The sequence below is a fragment of the Myxine glutinosa genome, chromosome 1 (assembly GCF_964187855.1).
Source record: "Myxine glutinosa chromosome 1, kmMyxGlut1.1, whole genome shotgun sequence".
Taxonomy (NCBI): Eukaryota; Metazoa; Chordata; class Myxini; order Myxiniformes; family Myxinidae; genus Myxine; species Myxine glutinosa.
This window is the reverse complement of record NC_136261.1, coordinates 64,140,643-64,163,960: the sequence shown is the minus strand read 5'-3', so window position 1 is coordinate 64,163,960 and position 23,318 is coordinate 64,140,643.

Genomic DNA, 23,318 nt, shown 5'->3' with positions numbered 1-23,318 from the left:
ACTGAACATTATAATATACTTTTGTTCAACAGAAATCCCCCATGCTCACTACTGAATGACCAAAGTACTTGTACACTCAATTTTTTTAAATTATTTTCTTTAAAAGTTGATGACTGAGGTCAATTATATCATGTAGTGGTTATAAGTTTCATGATTGTGTGGCTACAAATTCCCCTCATCCCAAGTGGGACTGGGAGGTTTTTTTTAGACCAGGAGTATTGTAATATATAAAGCTATATCAATATGCAGTACCAGAGACTTTTGGGGGCATCCTCATTTTTTCAAAAACAAATGACATACTTTGCTTACATGTACCTCCAAGTCGGCTTTTTTTTATTTCAGTGTTTTGTTTTGATTAATGTGCAGCCTATATCAGGTGTACATATGTACTTAATAGTCTAGTCCAAGCTGGATCCGACCAGAAAGGATAACCATTAGGAGTGCAAAATATCGAGCCCAAGAATTGGGCGTGTCGCTTATTGGATGTCACGCCTACCATTACAATCAGTATCCACTATAAACCAATGAGAGGTTTAGATTAAGTCTTAATCTAAACCTCTCATTGGTTTATAGTGGATACTGATTGTAATGGTAGGCGTGACATCCAATAAGCGACACGCCCAATTCTTGGGCTCGATATTTTGCACTCCTAATGATAATCTTGTATTTCCAGGGTACAACGTTTACAGCTTATCATTCGCAATAATTGATGACCTGGAGTTATAAGCAATGTATTCAAGCCAAAAGCTTTCCCCCCCCCCCCCCCCTAACATTGAGGGCGCCCTTCACATGAAATCACTGAATGTCCCTTTAAATTTACTGCTGATATTGTAATATCAAAATACACATTCAGTGTCCTAAAAATTTATATTTTGATACCAATTTTTGCTATCCATGACTTATATAACCCGGGAAATGTGTTTTTAATTACTGGATGGCGGCCATTTTGGATTTTTTGGTTTTACACGAATACGCGTAAAAATTCGCGAGGGCTCCTCGGCTAATATTGATTAATAGGTCATTAGGAGTGTTCATGCCAAATTTGGTGATTTTGTCCACCGTGTAACGGTAATTTTGCTAAGCCACCCTACTATATGGAATACTGCTCTCCCCTCTGGTCTGGTGCTCCTGCCTCACACCTAGCCCGTCTTCACGCTGTTGAAACCAAAGCGTTCAGAATCATTGGAATCTCCCGCGATGAAGCTAACTCCAAGGGCCTCTCACTCACTCACCGCAGGCAGGTTGGTGGTCTTTCCGTCTTCTACCGACTCCTCTCTGGCCTTTCCCCTCCAGCCCTCTCTGGGCTCTGTCCCCCAAATATTCCTACAGGTCGCACAAGATCTGCCTGCAACCCTCTTATGGTTAAACTGCCAAAATCAAGACTTTCTGCTCACCTTCACTCCTTCATTCCTCTTTTCTCCCGCCTCTGGAACAAACTCCCTCACTCTCTTCAATCCCACTGCACCCTCCAGGTCTTTAAAACAGCTGTTCACCACCATCTCTTATCCTCCCCCATCCAAAACCTTGATATTTTCTACCCCCGCTAATTTCGGTCCCCTTGTGTTTTATACCTCTCCCCCCCCCCCCCCCCGCCCTCCCCCTCCCACGCCTCCTGCCCCCAAGCCCTCTCCCTCCCACACTTCTCCCTGCTCTCAAATGTTGTGTTTGTGTGCTTCCCCTTCTCTCCCCATCTTGTCTTCCGCTCCCTCTTTTTGTGTGTTTTGTTTGTCTGGTTGATTTGTTTGTGAAATAAATGTTAGCTCTTTCACGAGCCTCGATTCAGTATACAAAAAAAAAAGAAGAAAAAAAAAAAAAGGTATCGGCGTGCCATCCCCTGTTAACCATGGTTGGTCATGACAACAGGACAAATTGAACATTTCTGTCAGGTCAGGTCAGTCTTTTGGGACTGCCACTGATAGCATGTAACCCAGTACTACCTGTTGCATGGTCCAAGGTCAGCGACTGAACCGACACCCATCACTTGCTTTACGAGTGCGGTGGCTGACTGTGACGCGCTGCCAGGTCTAAAAACAACACCTGAAAAAGGGCGGATAAACTCTCTTAGGAGCCAACAGCCATCCAGTACGGAGATGATGTCTCCTAAAAAAACACCCAATGGGGACAGAAACATTTATTTTTCCGGGTGACCTACTTCCCCCCTCCAGCCCAGTGGCTCTGTGAAGAGATTTCCTTGTTTCAGGATCAGGTGAAGTTTTTTAATATATGAACATGCCCTTTGTATGAACTTTTCTAGAGCATTACTTGGTTCCTCCTAGGAACACAAGGTTAGTCAAACATGCATATCAGATTTTTTGAATGTCCTTTATTTTGTATTGTTTGGCATTTTCTACAAGCATATGGAATGCCCCTCCTTTTCTATACTTTGCCACATGGCACATACCATATAAAGGGGCCGTTTCTATGCCCCTGGCATTTTCCCCATTAATGTTATTGTATGGAGGAAAATCTTGACCAACGTTTCAATTCCGTTTTGATGTCCAATCAGCCAATCTGTCATTCGGGGAGGCCAACAAGGGAACTCAGTCCTCCCCTTCCCCTTTCTTTCCCATCCTCAAAGCGAAATGGTATTAATGACATCGATAGGTTAAAACTTAATCAAGAGGTTAAATAAAATGATGATGAAGATCAAATTAAATGAAACGGTTAAATCAAGAGGTTCAAATTAAACAATGATGAAACATCTTACATTTCTTTAGATGACAGAATCTCGTGATATGTGATGGACATATATTTAAGCATAGATTTTGATGTCATTAATCATTATACAGAGTTTCCTAACGATCCATTAGGCCACCTAAGAGGGGTAGCGGAGAAAGGAATACACTTGATTGAGCCACTGCCTCACTAACGGAAGGACGGACAGATTGACTTAGTGGAGGACATCGTTACGGCGACTAAATCTACTCGAAGAAGACAAGCTAATGATTCAAGGAAAGACGCGAGTATCTCGGAAGCATCATTGATGTTACATTATTTCATGGGAAGCAATGAATACCATTTAGAGGTCACAAGGGAACCGAAGATAGCCAAAACAGAGGGAACCGAAAACAGCCAAAACAGAGGAAACCAAAGATAGCCAAAACAGAGGGAACCAAAGATAGCCAAAACAGAGGGAGCCGAAGATAGCCAAAACACAGGGAACTGAAGACAGCCAAAACAGAGGGAACCGAAGATAGCCAAAACAGAGGGAACCAAAGATAGCCAAAACAGACGGAACCAAAGATAGCCAAAACAGAGGGAACCAAAGATAGCCAAAACAGAGGGAGCTGAAGATAGCCAAAACACAGGGAACTGAAGACAGCCAAAACAGAGGGAACTGAAGATAGCCAAAACAGAGGGAACCGAAGATAACCAAAACAGAGGGAACCGAAGATAAACAAAACAGAGGGAACCGAAGATAGCCAAAACAGAGGGAACTGAAGATAGCCAAAACAGAGGGAACCGAAGATAGCCAAAACAGAGGGAACCGAAGATAGCCAAAACAGAGGGAACCGAACACAGCCAAAACAGAGGGAACCAAAGATTGCCAAAACAGAGGGAACGGAAGATTGCCAAAACAGAGGGAACCGAAGATAGCCAAAACAGAGGAAACCGAAGATAGCCAATACAGAGGAAACCGAAGATAGTCAACACAGAGGGAACTGAAGATAGCCAAAACAGAGGGATCCGAAGATAGCCAAAACAGAGGTAACTGAAGATAGCCAAAACAGAGGGATCCGAAGATTGCCCAAACAGAGGGAACCGAAGATAGCCAAAACAGAGGGAACCGAAGATAGGCAATACAGAGGGAACCGAAGATAGTCAACACAGAGGGAACTGAAGATAGCCAACACAGAGGGAACCGAAGATAGCCAAAACAGAGGGAACCGAAGATTGCCAAAACAGAGGGAACGGAAGATAGCCAAAACAGAGGGAAACGAAGATAGCCAAAACATAGGGAAACAAAGATAGCCAAAACAGAGGGAACCGAAGATAGCCAAAACAGAGGGAACCGAAGATAGCCAAAACAGAGGGAACCAAAGATAGCCAAAACAGAGGAAACCGAAGATAGCCAAAACAAAGGGAACCAAAGATAGCCAAAGCAGAGGGACCCAAAGATAGCCAAAACAGATGGAACCGAAGATAGCCAAACAGAGGGAACCGAAGATAGCCAAAACAGAGCGAACCGAAGATAGCCAAACAGAGGGAACTGAAGACAGCCAAAACAGAGGGAACAAAAGATAGCCAAAACAGATGGAACCGAAGATAGCCAAACAGAGGGAACCGAAGATAGCCAAAATAGGGGGAACCTAAGATAGCCAAACAGAGGGAACTGAAGCGAGACAAAACAGAGGGAACGGAAGATAGCCAAAACAGAGGGAACCGAAGATATCCAAAACAAAGGGAACTGAAGATAGACAAAACAGAGGGAACCGCAGATCGCCAAAACAGAGGAAACCGAAGATAGCCAACACAGAGGGAACCGAATATAGCCAAAACAGAGGGAACCGAAGATAGCCAAAACAGAGGGAACTGAGGATAGCCAAAACAGAGGGAACTGAAGATAGACAAAACAGAGGGAAACAAAGAGAGACAAACAGAGGGAACCGAAGACAGCCAAAACAGAGGGGAATGAAGATAGCCAAACAGAGGAAACCGAAGATAGCCAAAGCAGAGGGAACTGAAGATAGCCAATACAGAGGAAACCAAAGATAGCAAAAATAGAGGGAACCTAAGATAGCCAAAATAGAGGGAACCGAAGATAGCCAAAACAGAGGGAACTGAAGATTGCCAAAACAGAGGGCACCGAAGATAGCCAAAACAGAGGTAACTGAAGATAGCCAAAACAGAGGGATCCGAAGATTGCCCAAACAGAGGGAACCGAAGATAGCCAAAACAGAGGGAACCGAAGATAGGCAATACAGAGGGAACCGAAGATAGTCAACACAGAGGGAACCGAAGATAGTCAACACAGAGGGAACCGAAGATAGCCAAAACAGAGGGAACCGAAGATAGCCAAAACAGAGGGAACCAAGGATAGCGAAAACAGAGGGAACCGAAGATAGCCAAAACAGAGGGAAACGCAGATAGCCAAAACATAGGGAAACAAAGATACCCAAAACAGAGGGAACCGAAGATAGCAAAACAGAGGGAACCGAAGATAGCCAAAACAGAGGGAACCAAAGATAGCCAAAACAGAGGGAACCGAAGATAGCCAAAACAAAGGGAACCAAAGATAGCCAAAACAGAGGGAACCAAAGATAGCCAAAACAGAGGGAACCAAAGATAGCCAAAACAGAGGGACCCAAAGATAGCCAAAACAGATGGAACCGCAGATAGCCAAACAGAGGGAACCGAAGATAGCCAAAACAGAGCGAACCGAAGATAGCCAAACAGAGGGAACTGAAGACAGCCAAAACAGAGGAAACAAAAGATAGCCAAAACAGATGGAACCGAAGATAGCCAAACAGAGGGAACCGAAGATAGCCAAAATAGGGGAAACCTAAGATAGCCAAACAAAGGGAACTGAAGAGAGACAAAACAGAGGGAACGGAAGATAGCCAAAACAGAGGGAACCGAAGATATCCAAAACAAAGGGAACTGAAGATAGACAAAACAGAGGGAACCGCGGCTCGCCAACACAGAGGGAACCGAATATAGCCAAAACAGAGGGAACCGAAGATAGCCAAAACAGAGGGAACTGAGGATAGCCAAAACAGAGGGAACTGAAGATAGCCAAAACAGAGGGAAACAAAGAGAGCCAAACAGAGGGAACCGAAGACAGCCAAAACAGAGGGGAATGAAGATAGCCAAACAGAGGGAACCGAAGATAGCCAAAATAGGGGGAACCTAAGATAGCCAAACAGAGGGAACTGAAGAGAGACAAAACAGAGGGAACGGAAGATAGCCAAAACAGAGGGAACGGAAGATAGCCAAAACAGAGGGAACAGAAGATATCCAAAACAGAGGGAACCGCAGATCGCGAAAACAGAGGAAACCGAAGATAGCCAACACAGAGGGAACCGAATATAGCCAAAACAGAGGGAACCGAAGATAGCCAAAACAGAGGGAACTGAGGATAGCCAAAACAGAGGGAACTGAAGATAGACAAAACAGAGGGAAACAAAGAGAGACAAACAGAGGGAACCGAAGACAGCAAAAACAGAGGGGAATGAAGATAGCCAAACAGAGGGAACCGAAGATAGCCAAAGCAGAGGGAACTGAAGATAGCCAAAACAGAGGGAACCGAAGATAGCCAAAACAGAGGGAACCGAAGATAGCCAAAACAGAGGGAACCGAACACAGCCAAAACAGAGGGAACCAAAGATTGCCAAAACAGAGGGAACGGAAGATTGCCAAAACAGAGGGAACCGAAGATAGCCAAAACAGAGGAAACCGAAGATAGCCAATACAGAGGAAACCGAAGATAGTCAACACAGAGGGAACTGAAGATAGCCAAAACAGAGGGATCCGAAGATAGCCAAAACAGAGGTAACTGAAGATAGCCAAAACAGAGGGATCCGAAGATTGCCCAAACAGAGGGAACCGAAGATAGCCAAAACAGAGGGAACCGAAGATAGGCAATACAGAGGGAACCGAAGATAGTCAACACAGAGGGAACTGAAGATAGCCAACACAGAGGGAACCGAAGATAGCCAAAACAGAGGGAACCGAAGATTGCCAAAACAGAGGGAACGGAAGATAGCCAAAACAGAGGGAAACGAAGATAGCCAAAACATAGGGAAACAAAGATAGCCAAAACAGAGGGAACCGAAGATAGCCAAAACAGAGGGAACCGAAGATAGCCAAAACAGAGGGAACCAAAGATAGCCAAAACAGAGGAAACCGAAGATAGCCAAAACAAAGGGAACCAAAGATAGCCAAAGCAGAGGGACCCAAAGATAGCCAAAACAGATGGAACCGAAGATAGCCAAACAGAGGGAACCGAAGATAGCCAAAACAGAGCGAACCGAAGATAGCCAAACAGAGGGAACTGAAGACAGCCAAAACAGAGGGAACAAAAGATAGCCAAAACAGATGGAACCGAAGATAGCCAAACAGAGGGAACCGAAGATAGCCAAAATAGGGGGAACCTAAGATAGCCAAACAGAGGGAACTGAAGCGAGACAAAACAGAGGGAACGGAAGATAGCCAAAACAGAGGGAACCGAAGATATCCAAAACAAAGGGAACTGAAGATAGACAAAACAGAGGGAACCGCAGATCGCCAAAACAGAGGAAACCGAAGATAGCCAACACAGAGGGAACCGAATATAGCCAAAACAGAGGGAACCGAAGATAGCCAAAACAGAGGGAACTGAGGATAGCCAAAACAGAGGGAACTGAAGATAGACAAAACAGAGGGAAACAAAGAGAGACAAACAGAGGGAACCGAAGACAGCCAAAACAGAGGGGAATGAAGATAGCCAAACAGAGGAAACCGAAGATAGCCAAAGCAGAGGGAACTGAAGATAGCCAATACAGAGGAAACCAAAGATAGCAAAAATAGAGGGAACCTAAGATAGCCAAAATAGAGGGAACCGAAGATAGCCAAAACAGAGGGAACTGAAGATTGCCAAAACAGAGGGCACCGAAGATAGCCAAAACAGAGGTAACTGAAGATAGCCAAAACAGAGGGATCCGAAGATTGCCCAAACAGAGGGAACCGAAGATAGCCAAAACAGAGGGAACCGAAGATAGGCAATACAGAGGGAACCGAAGATAGTCAACACAGAGGGAACCGAAGATAGTCAACACAGAGGGAACCGAAGATAGCCAAAACAGAGGGAACCGAAGATAGCCAAAACAGAGGGAACCAAGGATAGCGAAAACAGAGGGAACCGAAGATAGCCAAAACAGAGGGAAACGCAGATAGCCAAAACATAGGGAAACAAAGATACCCAAAACAGAGGGAACCGAAGATAGCAAAACAGAGGGAACCGAAGATAGCCAAAACAGAGGGAACCAAAGATAGCCAAAACAGAGGGAACCGAAGATAGCCAAAACAAAGGGAACCAAAGATAGCCAAAACAGAGGGAACCAAAGATAGCCAAAACAGAGGGAACCAAAGATAGCCAAAACAGAGGGACCCAAAGATAGCCAAAACAGATGGAACCGCAGATAGCCAAACAGAGGGAACCGAAGATAGCCAAAACAGAGCGAACCGAAGATAGCCAAACAGAGGGAACTGAAGACAGCCAAAACAGAGGAAACAAAAGATAGCCAAAACAGATGGAACCGAAGATAGCCAAACAGAGGGAACCGAAGATAGCCAAAATAGGGGAAACCTAAGATAGCCAAACAAAGGGAACTGAAGAGAGACAAAACAGAGGGAACGGAAGATAGCCAAAACAGAGGGAACCGAAGATATCCAAAACAAAGGGAACTGAAGATAGACAAAACAGAGGGAACCGCGGCTCGCCAACACAGAGGGAACCGAATATAGCCAAAACAGAGGGAACCGAAGATAGCCAAAACAGAGGGAACTGAGGATAGCCAAAACAGAGGGAACTGAAGATAGCCAAAACAGAGGGAAACAAAGAGAGCCAAACAGAGGGAACCGAAGACAGCCAAAACAGAGGGGAATGAAGATAGCCAAACAGAGGGAACCGAAGATAGCCAAAATAGGGGGAACCTAAGATAGCCAAACAGAGGGAACTGAAGAGAGACAAAACAGAGGGAACGGAAGATAGCCAAAACAGAGGGAACGGAAGATAGCCAAAACAGAGGGAACAGAAGATATCCAAAACAGAGGGAACCGCAGATCGCGAAAACAGAGGAAACCGAAGATAGCCAACACAGAGGGAACCGAATATAGCCAAAACAGAGGGAACCGAAGATAGCCAAAACAGAGGGAACTGAGGATAGCCAAAACAGAGGGAACTGAAGATAGACAAAACAGAGGGAAACAAAGAGAGACAAACAGAGGGAACCGAAGACAGCAAAAACAGAGGGGAATGAAGATAGCCAAACAGAGGGAACCGAAGATAGCCAAAGCAGAGGGAACTGAAGATAGCCAATACAGAGGAAACCAAAGATAGCAAAAATAGAGGGAACCTAAGATAGCCAAAATAGAGGGAACCGAAGATAGCCAAAACAGAGGGAACTGAAGATTGCCAAAACAGAGGGCACCGAAGATAGCCAAAACAGAGGGAACCGAAGATAGCCAATACAGAGGAAACCGAAGATAGTCAACACAGAGGGAACTGAAGATAGCCAAAACAGAGGGATCCGAAGATAGCCAAAACAGAGGTAACTGAAGATAGCCAAAACAGAGGGATCCGAAGATTGCCCAAACAGAGGGAACCGAAGATAGCCAAAACAGAGGGAACCGAAGATAGGCAATACAGAGGGAACCGAAGATAGTCAACACAGAGGGAACCGAAGATAGCCAACACAGAGGGAACCGAAGATAGCCAAAACAGAGGGAACCGAAGATAGCCAAAACAGAGGGAACCGAAGATTGCCAAAACAGAGGGAACCGAAGATAGCCAAAACAGAGGGAACCGAAGATAGCCAAAACAGAGGGAACCAAGGATAGCGAAAACAGAGGGAACCGAAGATAGCCAAAACAGAGGGAAACGAGGATAGCCAAAACATAGGGAAACAAAGATAGCCAAAACAGAGGGAACCGAAGATAGCAAAACAGAGGGAACCGAAGATAGCCAAAACAGAGGGAACCAAAGATAGCCAAAACAGAGGGAACCAAGGATAGCCAAAACAGAGGGACCCAAAGATAGCCAAAACAGATGGAACCGCAGATAGCCAAACAGAGGGAACCGAAGATAGCCAAAACAGAGCGAACCGAAGATAGCCAAACAGAGGGAACTGAAGACAGCCAAAACAGAGGGAACAAAAGATAGCCAAAACAGATGGAACCGAAGATAGCCAAACAGAGGGAACCGAAGATAGCCAAAATAGGGGGAACCTAAGATAGCCAAACAGAGGGAACTGAAGAGAGACAAAACAGAGGGAACGGAAGATAGCTAAAACAGAGGGAACCGAAGATATCCAAAACAAAGGGAACTGAAGATAGACAAAACAGAGGGAACCGCGGATCGCCAACCCAGAGGGAACCGAATATAGCCAAAACAGAGGGAACCGAAGATAGCCAAAACAGAGGGAACTGAGGATAGCCAAAACAGAGGGAACCGAAGAAAGCCAAAACAGAGGGAAACAAAGAGAGCCAAACAGAGGGAACCGAAGACAGCCAAAACAGAGGGGAATGAAGATAGCCAAACAGAGGGAACCGAAGATAGCCAAAGCAGAGGGAACTGAAGATAGCCAATACAGAGGAAACCAAAGATAGCAAAAATAGAGGGAACCTAAGATAGCCAAAATAGAGGGAACCTAAGATAGCCAAAATAGAGGGAACCGAAGATAGCCAAAACAGAGGGAACTGAAGATTGCCAAAACAGAGGGCACCGAAGATAGCCAAAACAGAGGGAACCAAAGATAGCCAAAACAGAGGGAACCGAAGATAGCCAAAACAGAGGTAACCGAAGATAGCCAAAACAGAGGGCACCGAAGATAGCCAAAATAGAGGGAACTGAAGATTGCCAAAACAGGAGGAACTGAAGACAGCCAAAACAGAGGTAACCAAAGATAGCCAAAACAGAGGGAACCAAAGATAGCTAAAACAGAGGGAACTGAAGAAAGCCAAAACAGAGGGATCCAAAGATAGCCAACACAGAGGTAACCGAAGATAGCCAAAACAGAGGGAACCAAATATATCCAAAACAGAGGGAACCGAAGATAGCCAAAACAGAGGGAACCAAAATAGCCAAAACAGAGGGAAATGAAGGTAGCCAAAACAGAGGGAACCAACGATAGCCAAAACAGAGGGAACCGAAGATAGCCAAAACAGAGGGAACCGAAGATTGCCAAAACAGAAGGAACCGAAGATAGCCAAAACAGAGGGAACCGTAGATAGCCAAACAGAGGGAACCAAAGATTGCCAAAACAGAGGGAACCAAAGATAGCCAAAACAGAGGGAACCGAAGATAGCCAAAACAGAGGGAACCAAGGATAGCGAAAACAGAGGGAACCGAAGATAGCCAAAACAGAGGGAAACGAAGATAGCCAAAACATAGGGAAACAAAGATAGCCAAAACAGAGGGAACCGAAGATAGCCAAAACAGAGGGAACCGAAGATAGCCAAACAGAGGGAACTGAAGACAGCCAAAACAGAGGGAATCAAAGATAGCCAAAACAGATGGAACCAAAGATAGCCAAACAGAGGGAACCAAAGATGGCCAAAATAGGGGGAACCGAAGATAGCCAAACAGAGGGAACTGAAGATAGACAAAACAGAGGGACCGGAAGATAGCCAAAACAGAGGGAACCGATGATAGCCAAAACAAAGGGAACTGAAGATAGACAAAACAGAGGGAACCGCAGATCACCAAAACAGAGGAAACCGAAGATAGCCAACACAGAGGGAACCGAATATAGCCAAAACAGAGGGAACCGAAGATAGCCAAAACAGAGGGAACTGAGGATAGCCAAAACAGAGGGAACTGAAGATAGCCAAAACAGAGGGAAACAAAGAGAGCCAAACAGAGGGAACCGAAGACAGCCAAAGCAGAGGGAAATGAAGATAGCCAAACAGAGGGAACCGAAGATAGCCAAAGCAGAGGGAACTGAAGATATCCAATACAGAGGAAACCAAAGATAGCAAAAACAGAGGGAACCTAAGATAGCCAAAATAGAGGGAACCGAAGATAGCCAGAACAGAGGGAACCGAAGATTGCCAAAACAGAGGGCACCGAAGATAGCCAAAACAGAGGGTACCGAAGATAGCTAAAACAGAGGGAACTGAAGATAGCCAAAATAGAGGGAACTGAAGATTGCTAAAACAGAAGGAACTGAAGATAGCCAAAACAGAGGTAACCAAAGATAGCCAAAACAGAGGTAACCAAAGATAGCCAAAACACAGGGAACCAAAGATAGCTAAAACAGAGGGAACTGAAGATAGCCAAAACAGAGGGATCTGAAGATAGCCAACACAGAGGTAACCGAAGATAGCCAAAACAGAGGGAACCAAATATAGCCAAAACAGAGGGAACCGAAGATAGCCAAAACAGAGGGAACCAAAATAGCCAAAACAGAGGGAAATGAAGATAGCCAAAACAGAGGGAACCAACGATAGCCAAAACAGAGGGAACCGAAGATAGCCAAAACAGAGGGAACCTAATATAGCCAAAATAGGGGGAACCGAAGATAGCCAAACAGAGGGAACTGAAAATAGCCAAAACAGAGGGAACGGAAGATAGCCAAAACAGAGGAAACCGAAGATCGCCAAAACAAAGGGAACTGAAGATAGCCAAAACAAAGGGACTGAAGATAGCCAAAACAGAGGGAACCGAAGATAGCCAAAACAGAGGGAACCGAAGATAGCCAACGCAGAGGGAACAGAAGATAGCCAAAACAGAGGGAAACGAAGATAGCCAAACAGAGGGAACCGAAGTCAGCCAAAACAGAGGGAAACGAAGATCGCCAAACAGAGGGAACCAAAGATAGCCAAAACAGATGGAACCAAAGATAGCCAAACAGAGGGAACCCAAGATAGCCTAAACAGAGGGAACCGAAGATAGCCAAACAGAGGGAACCGAAAACAGCCAAAACAGAGGGAACCTAAGATAGCCAAATTAGGGGGAACCGAAGATAGCCAAACAGAGGGAACTGATGATAGACAAAACAGAGGGAACGGAAGATAGCCAAAACAGAGGGAACCGAAGATAGCCAAAACAAAGGGAACTGAAGATAGACAAAACAGAGGGAACCACAGATAGCCAAAACAGAGGAAACCGAAGATAGCCAACACAGAGGGAACCGAAGATAGCCAAAACAGAGGGAACTGAAGATAGCCAAAACAGAGGAAACCGAAGATAGCCAAAACAGAGGTAAACGAGGATAGCCAAAACAGAGGGAACCAAAGATAGCCAAAACAGAGGGAACCAAAGATAGCCAAAACAGAGGGAACCGAAGATAGCCAAAACAGAGGGAAACGAAGATAGCCAAAACAGAGGGAAATGAAGATAGCCAATACAGAGGAAACCGAAGATAGCCAACACAGCGGGACATAAGATAGCCAAATTAGAGGAAACCGAAGATAGCCAAAACAGAGGGAACCGAAGATAGCCAAAAGAGAGGGAACCGAAGATAGCCAAAACAGAGGGCACCGAAAAATAGCCAAAACAGAGGTAACCAAAGATAGCCAAAACAGAGGGCACCGAAGATAGCCAAAACAGAGGAAACCAAAGATAGCCAAAACAGAGGGAACCGAAGATAGCCAAAACAGAGGGAACCGAAGATTGCCAAAACAGAAGGAACCGAAGATAGCCAAAACAGAGGGAACCAAAGATAGCCAAAACAGAGGGAACCGAAGATAGCCAAAACAGAGGGAACCGAAGATAGCCAAAACAGAGGGAACCGAAGATAACCAAAACAGAGGAAACCGAAGAAAGCCAAAACAGAGGGAACTGAAGATAGCCAAAACAGAGGGAACCGAAGATAGCCAAAACAGAGGGAACCGAAGACAGCCAAAACAGAGGGAACCGAAGATAGCCAAAACAGAGAGACTGAAGATAGCCAAAACAGAGGGAACCGAAAATAGCCAAAACAGAGGGAATCAAAGACAGCCAAAACAGAGGGAACTGAAGATAGCCAAAACAGAGGGAACCGAAGATAGCCAAAACAGAGGGAACCGAAATAGCCAAAAATGAGGGAACCGAAGATAGCCAAAACAGAGGGAACCGAAGATAGCCAACACAGAGGGAACTGAAGATAGCCAAAACAGAGGTAACGGAAGATAGCCAAAACAGAGGGAACCGAAGATAGCCAAACAGAGGGAACCGAAGATAGCCAAAACAGAGTGAACGGAAGATAGCCAAAACAGAGGGAACCGAAGACAGCCAAAACAGAGGGAACCGAAGATAGCCAAAACAGAGGGAACCGAAGATAGCCAAAACAGAGGGAACTGAAGATAGCCAAAACAGAGGGAACCGAAAATAGCCAAAACAGAGGGGATAAAAGACAGCCAAAACAGAGGGAACTGGAGATAGCCAAAACAGAGGGAACCGAAGATAGCCAAAACAGAGGGAACCGAAGATAGCCAAAACAGAGGGAACCGAAGATAGCCAACACAGAGGAAATTTTGTCCAGAGCTTATATTTCCTGACAAAATTTGACCCATTTCTTCAAAAATGCAAAGCAGCACCCAAAACGATCTATCTTTCCCCTTCCTCTCAGAATGAGCTTATTCAGTGCTGTTAACACAAGTAACGTTTAACATCGTCAGTGAATTGAAGTCACCAGGAATGTATGCGGTAATGGCAGATGAAGTAAGGGACAAACACAAAGAGCACAAGGAACAAGGAGCACTCTGGAAAACTGTCTTGTTGAAAGATCGTTTTGTGGGATTCAGTAACCTAAAAGCTTTTCATGCAGAATCGATCATTGAATCAATACCGCACTGCCTCGGAGTTAACGGGTTAGATGATCTCCAATGTGTGGCACAAACATATGATGGTGCATCTGTTATGAGTGGAGCAAATAAGTCGATTCTTCGTTCTGCAGGAAGGGTCATAGACATGGAGTTGTGTGTAGGATGTAGGGATATTGATGGAAGGTTATATGACATCGTATAGGGTCATGGAAGGAAGACGTTGGTTGGTTATGGTCATAGACACCGTCATTTAATTTACCAAATGTCAATCAGATCCAGATGTCTCATGCCGTACGAGGTTCCGCAACTTCCTTGACTGCCTCCCTTTTCCTTTCGACGTTGTGGATTGAAATCTCCGCTTTCCTATAATTTCACCCTCTTTATAATGTGTGCGGCCATCCAAGGATAATTTTTATCAGTGCTCTTTCTTAATTATTTTTCACTGTCACGGGTAGAGTTTCTTTAAGCCCAGCCAGAGTGTACAAACGAGATACACCATGACGTATGGTGAGGACAGGCGTGTGAAAGAAAAAAGCAAAGCAGGCTCTGGCCTTCGAAGGGTCTTGCCAGAAGGGTAAATGTGGTGAGAGGCGTCAGCGAGTGTATTGGGCTGACAGAATAGACTCGAGATACACACACACACACACACACACACACACACACACACACACACACACACACACACACACACACACACACACACACACACACACACATACACACACACACACACACACCTCTAAGCTGTCTGGCCTGGGTTGTCATCTTGGTGTTTCACAGGCAGGATGATTCATCAACGAGTGTGCCGTCCCTCTGATGGACGTTAAACTGCCGCCTGCGGTGGATAAGAAAGAAAAAATAGATGGTCCTGTTCAATGCCTGAATACCAATGGTGAACCGGGCATGACATGTAGTGAAGAAGAATCGCCATAAGGCGATCATTACCTCCGCCACCAAAGGTGGATGGAGGTTATGTTTTCACCCCCGCCTGTCTCTCTGTTTGTTTGTTTGTGAACAAAATATCTCAAGAAGTTGTGGACGGATTCGGACGAAATTTGCAGAGATGTAGCGTACGTGACAAGGACGAAATGATTCGATTTTGGTGAAGATTCGGATTCGGATCCGGATACTAGAATTTTTAAAGTTGGGAGATTGGGCCAAAACGATTCATAGCAGGATATCTAAAAAAGTTGTCGACATATTTGGACGAAACTTGGTTGACGGGTTGTGTGTGTGACAAGGACCAATCGATTCTATTTTGGTGAAGATCTGAATATGGATTCGGATATAAGAATTATTTCATTTTTTAAGTGATTCTTCACCATTTGGGAGTTATGGCCAAAACCGACACATAGCAGGATATCTCAAAAAGTGATGAATGGATTTGGACGAAACTTGGTTGACAGGTTGTGTGTGTCACAAGGAAGAATCTATTCAATTTTGCTGAAGATCAGGATCCGGCTAGTATAATTTTTTAAGTGATTCTTCACCATTGGGAGATACGGCCAAAAAAGATATACCACAGGATACCTCAAAAAGTTATGGACGGATGATTTTGATTAAATGTCATTCTGTATTGTGATTTTCCGTTCTACTCTGGGATACAAAACGTAAACTGTTCACCTGGCGGAGGTATGCTCTCCACTGAGTGCCGTTCTAGTTCAGGCCTGAAGTTCCTTGTTCATTACGGTCAATAAATTGGAAGAGTTGAATCAATAGTTTACAACCGTAACAAGAAAGAGCAATCAGAGATTGCAGACCCTCACTCGGACGTGTTTGTGAGGTGTATTTTGTGGGGGTATTTTTGTACATTCTTTCATTTATTTGTACAACCCCACTTTCATCCGACACGCACGCGTGACACATTGCGTCCTCTTTATAAAACTGAATTCAGCATTGTATTTTAAATAAATAAATAAATATATATATACGTATATGTAGAGTCGTGGCCAAAAATATTGGCACCCTTGCACTTTTTTCAAATAACTCACAATTTTCTCCAAAAAAAAGTTGAAATTGATAAAAGTATTTGGTCTCCACAATTCTTTATTTCACTGTTAATATTACAGAACCTTTGTTTTTTATTCAGAATTTAATATATCCTTTTAAATCAGAAAATAAAAAGAAATGGCATTGGCAAAATTACTGACACCGTCGAATTAATATTTGGTAGCACAGCCTTTGGACAAAATAACTGCAGTCAAGCGCTTCCTATAGCCATGAATGAGCTTCCTTCACCTCTCTACTGGTAGTTTGGCCCACTCTTCTTGTGCAAGCTGCTCCAGCTATCCCAAATTTGAAGGGTGCCTTCTCCAAACTGCTGTTTTCAGATCTCCCCACAGGTGTTCAATGGGATTTAGATCTGGACTCATTGCTGGCCACTTCAGAACAGTCCAACGTTTTGTCTTGAACCATTCCTGGGTGCTTTTTGAAGTGTTTGGGGTCATTGTCCTGCTGCAAGACCCATGACTCGATGGAGACCCAGCTTTCTGACACTGGGTTGAACATTGCGCTGCAAAATGTCTTGGTAATCTCCTGATTTAATGATGCCATGCACACATTAAAGGTACCCAGTGCCAGAGGCAGCACAACAACCCCAAACCATCAATGAACCTATTCCATGTTTGAATGTACGGAAGGTGTTCTTTTCTTTGAAGGCTTCATTTTGTTTTGTGTAAACATAGAGATGATGTGCTTTACCAAAAGGCTCTAATTTGGTCTCATCTGTCCACAGGACATTCTCCCAGAAGGATTTTGGCTTGTTCGGGTGTGTTTTGGCAAACTCCAGTCGGGCTTTCTCAGCAGTGGAGTCATCCTGGGTCTTCCACCATAGAACCCCCTTTCATTGAGTTGGCGACAGATGGTGCGAGTTGAAACTATCGTACCTGGTGTCTGAAGGTCAGCTTGAATCTGTTTGGCAGTTGATCGAGGTGCTTTCTCCACCATTCGAACTCCACCATTCTCCACCATTTCGAACCATTTCTCCACCAATTTCTCCACCACTCCACCATTTCTCCACCTTCGCTGCAATTGTCGATTCAGTTTTCTTTTGCGGCCACGTCCAGAGAGGTTGGCGACAGTGTCATGGGCTTTAAACTTCCTGATAACACTGCGTATGGTGGACACAGGTACATCAAGGTCTCTGGAGATGGACCTTTAGCCTTGATATTGTCCATGCTTGGCTACAATCTTTTGTCTGACCTCCTCAGACAATTCTCTGGTTTTCTTTCTTTTCTGCATGCTCATTGTGGTACACACAGTGACACAAAACAGCAGAATGACTCCTTTTCTCTCTTCAAACTGGTTGAATGAGTGAATTTTAGGTTGCAGGCACCTGTAACTCACCATAGGTCAGTTCAGTTCCAAGGTAAAGGAGAATCACCTGCTTGAAATCTAATTATTTCTAACAACTTCTAAGAGGTGCCAATAATATTGTCCGGGCCATTTTCGGATTTCTGTGTGGAATAAGCTAAGATTTCGTAAAAATTTCACCTGTTTTTGCTTTATTCAACTGCAAACCCAAGAAACACAATTGTGGATACCAAAATATTTTTTCATTTCAACAATTTTGTGGAAGAAATGGTGCATTATTTGAAAAAAGTGCAAGGGTACCAATATTTTTGGCCACGACTGTATATATATATATATATATATAATTATTATTATATTTTAATGAGGCTGTACTCTCATGTCTTTTTAGTCCCCAGGGTATTTTGCATCCTCTGAGTTTTTTTGGGTCATTGGGTCTTTTTGGGTCTTTTGGGTCCCCGGGGTCTTTTTGTGTCATTGGGATGTTTTGAGTCCTTGGGGTATTTTGGGTCATTGGGTTGTTTTGAGTCCTCTGGGTCTTTTTGGTCTTCGGGGTCTTTTGGGTCTTCGGGGTATTCTAAGTCCTTGGGGTCCTCTGGTTCTTCATGCTATTTAAGGATCTTCAGGGTATGTTGGGGTATTGGTGGTATTAAGGGTCTTGAGGGGTCTTAAAGGTTCTTCGAAGGTGCAATGGGTCTCAGCCGTCCAAAGTGTCGAAAGGGACATTCCGATCGTACATAATTAAAAGACCTACTAATTAATAGACAGGATTAATAGATATATTGAAAACACATGGCTGGAGAAGATAATATAGTAAAGTTTCTTCTTCTTCAAACAATAACTTCTCGCTGCCAGACGTAAGACCAATCATATTGCAATTTTAAACACGTCCGCTTTACGACTAGGTACTATTAGTAAGGGAAACATATGAAAATCTGTTAACTAAATTGTTACCAAAAAATTTCTTCACCAATATGTTTGTAAAGGTGTGTAATAACATGTGTTAAAATGTTGAAGGTCAACTCCCGTGGGAAACCCAGAAAAAAAGCTGTTGAATTCGGGTACCGAAAAATTATTTTCGAGAATTTTTATTTTTTTAAATCGGCCCTTAAGTAACTTATGAGGGGTCAAATAAGGGTTTTTCATGATTCTGAGTTGATTGTTAACATTTATATTTCACCACAGACACTCCTTTGTGGAAAAATAATTTCTAAATATATCTCATTTTCTACTTTGCAGGACATGGAGTCTAGCAATATGGATGAAGACGTTACTCCACCTGTGCTCAATTGCTTCATCTGTGCACGCTCGGATACACCAGCTGAAAGGCTCATACAGGCAACTCCAAAGGGATACTCAACTTTATTGAAACAAGCAGAAACTGTCGAAAATGTTACTGTTGTGGAACGTATGAAGGAGGCTCAAAAGGAAGGAAAACTGAGGTACCACCAGAAGTGTAAAAATGATCTGTACAACAACTTTGTTGCAACCACCAAGAAGTCAGCTCAAGCATCAAAGGCAGAGAAAGAGTCATCAAAGTTGAAGAGAAGACGCACTACTTGTGAGTTCAGTTCATCAACTGCCTGCAGTTCTAGAAGATCACAGTCAGTTGACCTCCTGTATAAGGATGTATGCATTCTTTGCAACCAACCAGCCCAGCTCTACAAAAATAATCCAGCACAAGCTAGAAAGAAATACAGAGTGCCAGATAATTTGACTGCAGATACACTGAAGGCAAGCTTGCTGAAGACAGCACGGAGTCGTGGGGATGACTGGGGCACTGAAGTCACTGGACGCCTGGAAGGGATCAACGACTTGGTAGCAGAAGAAACACTGTACCATTTGCGATGCAAACTTATGTTTGCGAGAGGTGACAGTTTGTCCAAGACTGATGAGGAAGGAAAAAGGAAGAGAGGACAGAGGAGTATTGATGAGGAGCGAGAGGCAGTTTTTATTGAATTCCGCGAATGGTTAGACTCAGAATTAGAGCATGGGGTAATGAACATGGACCAAGTCCATGAAAAGCTGCAGGAGTTTGATCAGTCACCAGAGAAGAGCCTTTCTTATTCAAAGCATTGGCTAAAGATAAAACTTCTAGAGAAATACGAAGACACCTTGTATTTCACAACACAGGAAAGAAGGGCAGATGTACTCTGTCTCAAAGATGGCACCGACAATATTCTGCGAGAGCGTCATGCTAATCTTGACCATGGAGATGAGAAGACTCAGATCATAAAGACGGCACTCAAGTTCATATCCAATGATATTGCCTTGATTGATTTAGGTCCAAAGTCATACCCCACCACACACAGTATGACTGACATCGATAGTCAGCTGACACTTGTTCCTGCAAGCCTTCAGATGTTCTTGAGACCGATTGTCAAGACAGACGAAAGAGTTGCCGTTTGGGGGCAGAATTTTATTAAGGCCTGTCGACCTCGGTCTGGAGTATTGCCACACCAAATGGGGCTTGCCATACAACTTGATCATAGATTTGGGTCAAAATGGATGCTCAACAAGTTCCACCGGCTGGGATACACTGAGTCTTACACGGAGACACAAAACTACAAATACTGCTTCCTTAATAGTAGGAGTGGAGATGATGTTCCAGATACTTCTGGCACTCTTGACACCATTGTGGAGGAAACCGATGAACAGATCAATGATGAGGTTGCGGTTGATGCTGCGCTTGAGGATAAATCAGTGATGACAGCCAAAGTGCCAGCCAGTGAAAGTGAATTGTCAAGTAATGATCAGGTGGTCTTTATGGAAGTTGGGGAAACAAACAATGCAGTCACTCAGTTTGTTGGAGACAATATAGATTTAAACATTGTCTCTATTCACGGAAACACTCCCTTTCACTCAATGGGTTGGATCGAAGTCACCTCTCCGGCACCACCTTTGCCAGATCCACAGACAACAGCAGCTTTCCCCCGGGTGAAGTTGAAGGCACTCGACAAAGCTAAGATCCTGAGAGGAACTGAAGTAAAGATTATTCCATTTACGAACAGGAAACAGATAGGAACGAACGCGAACATGTTTCTCCCCCTCGCTGAGCTTTCGTCCTCCCTGGCTCATGATCAGCCACTCCTCACTCCAGGTGACACACTCTGGGCAGCGGGGTGGGTGATCAAAGCCAACGATCCTGAGTTCCCACACTCCAACTGGAATGGCTGGATGAAGAGAATCCATGCTAATGATGCAAAGCAGAGCACACAGATCGAGTTCCTCCCAGTTTTTGAAGGAGACCCTAATGACCTCAACACCATCTTCACCACTCTGAAAGAGTGCATACGGCGCGCTGGGGTCGCTATAGTGACCTTTGATCTTCCGATTTGGCTGAAGGCTGTGAATATAATAAAGCAGGCAAATCTACCCGTCATTCCAAGGTTGGGTGGTTTTCACCTGCTGAAGTCTTATCTTGGATCAATGGGTAACATCATGGAAGATTCTGGACTACTAGATGTGATCCAGTTGATCTATCCTGGAAGTACGACAGCCAACCACATCATGGATGGAGGATGTTTTGACAAGGCAATCCGTGTTCACCTCCTCATCGATGCAGCCATCTATCAACACATCATGAAACTTGCCTTCACTGAGGAGGAGCGTGGTGACATGAAGACCTTCATGGAGAAGGTGGCTGATGGGAAGATGGGAGCCAGACACTCAGACCCAGTAGTGCCAGTGTTTGAGCAAAGGTTTGAAGAAACCTTCAAACGACTCGCAAAAGGAGGAAGAACACCTGCACTCTGGGTGGAGTACCACCACATGGTAGATGTGATCAAGGTCTTTATCAGAAACGAGCGACTTGCAGACCACAATGGGCATCTGTCCTGCATTGTTACCAAGATGCTTCACATCTTTGCCGCTGCAGGCCATCATCAGTATGCCAAGGGCGCACGGCTGTACTGTCAACTCATGAAGGAACTAGAAACTTTGCCTGCTTACAGAAACTGCAGTCATGATGTTGTTGAGTCTGAAGAAGACATAGACAATGACTGTTGAAACTTCTGACATTGTGAATGAGAAATAACTCTTGAGTATTATATATGTATGTGAAATAAAAGCTACTTTGTGTGTAAATGTAAAAGTGAAAATATAAATGTTAACAATCAACTCAGAATCATGAAAAACCCTTATTTGACCCCTCATAAGTTACTTAAGGGCCGATTAAAAAAAATAAAAATTCTCGAAAATAATTTTTCGGTACCCGAATTCAACAGCTTTGTTCTGGGTTTCCCACGGGAGTTGAACTTCAACATTTTAACACATGTTATTACACACCTGTACAAACATATCGGTGAAGAAATATTTTGGTAACAATTTAGTTAACAGATTTGTGAAATATCTCATAAAATGCCCTTACTATATATTACTTTGAAGTATCACATCGATCAATGAAGCGGTTCAAGAGGTATGATGCTCAAGAAATTTCATTTTGATTGGATGAAATTTTGTACTTGTCGAATTATGACGTTATAATGGAGGCACCTATGACATCATCATGAACATATGCTATTCCCCATGAAGACTCCTTTACAATAAGCTCCGCCTCAAATTTTTCTACGCATCTGCTTTCAGAGATATAGAGGTGCAAAGTTTGCAGTTTTTCCAAGATGGCGCCCATGCCACGTGACCTCTGACGTCATAATTATCATTTTAAAATTCTACAGGTGGAGTTGCCCCTTCGGTGAAAAGTTCCTGTCAATCGGACTAACGGTGCAGAGAGAATCATATTTATTCTGTGCAGACAAACAGACAAACAAAAAATGAACCAGAACCGCACTCAGTCGAGAGAATACGTCTACCTGGTTGACCATATCACTCAATGGTGAAGAATCACTTAATAAATTCTACTAGCTGGATCTGGATCTTCACCAAAATTGAATCGATTCTTCCTTGTCACACACACAACCTGTCCAACATGTTTCGTCTGAATACATCCATAACTTTTTGAGATATCCTGCTATGTATCGTTTTTGGCCCTATCTTCCAATGGTGAAGAATCACTTTAAAAAATTATAGTATCCTTTGGCCTCGGGCACCACAAACCCTTACCTAACTATGCCACTGGCACTCTACAGGATATTGGGTAAGTGAAAGAAAGTAAAGTGTTGCGAGGTAAAGTTTTCCGGTATCCTCCCAATATTAAAAAACAACTTAATGGAACTTAATTTATGATCAGAGCGATAGATGTCAACCTATGGCTGGAAGAATGGAGGAAGGTTTTGTATTTAAGGAGTGTGAATCATTTTGGGGGCAAATGAATTGTTTACAGAAGGATGACCTTGTGCTAAATAGAGAGGGGGCAGCAAGGATTACAGTGGAAATTGAGGTTCTTTTTTAGGCTGGAGGAGGGTGAGAGGCTATAAAGGAAGGAACCAATTACTTATTTGTGATTGGTCAGGCCAGGCAGGAAAATGAATTTCCGGATGGGAAAAGTTAAACATATATTATATGGACGACAGCACATGTATAGTGTTAGAGAGGGAGTGTATTGTTAAGCATCCTTTGAAATAAATTAATGATTCCAATATGGTGGAGGAGGTGGAGGTAGG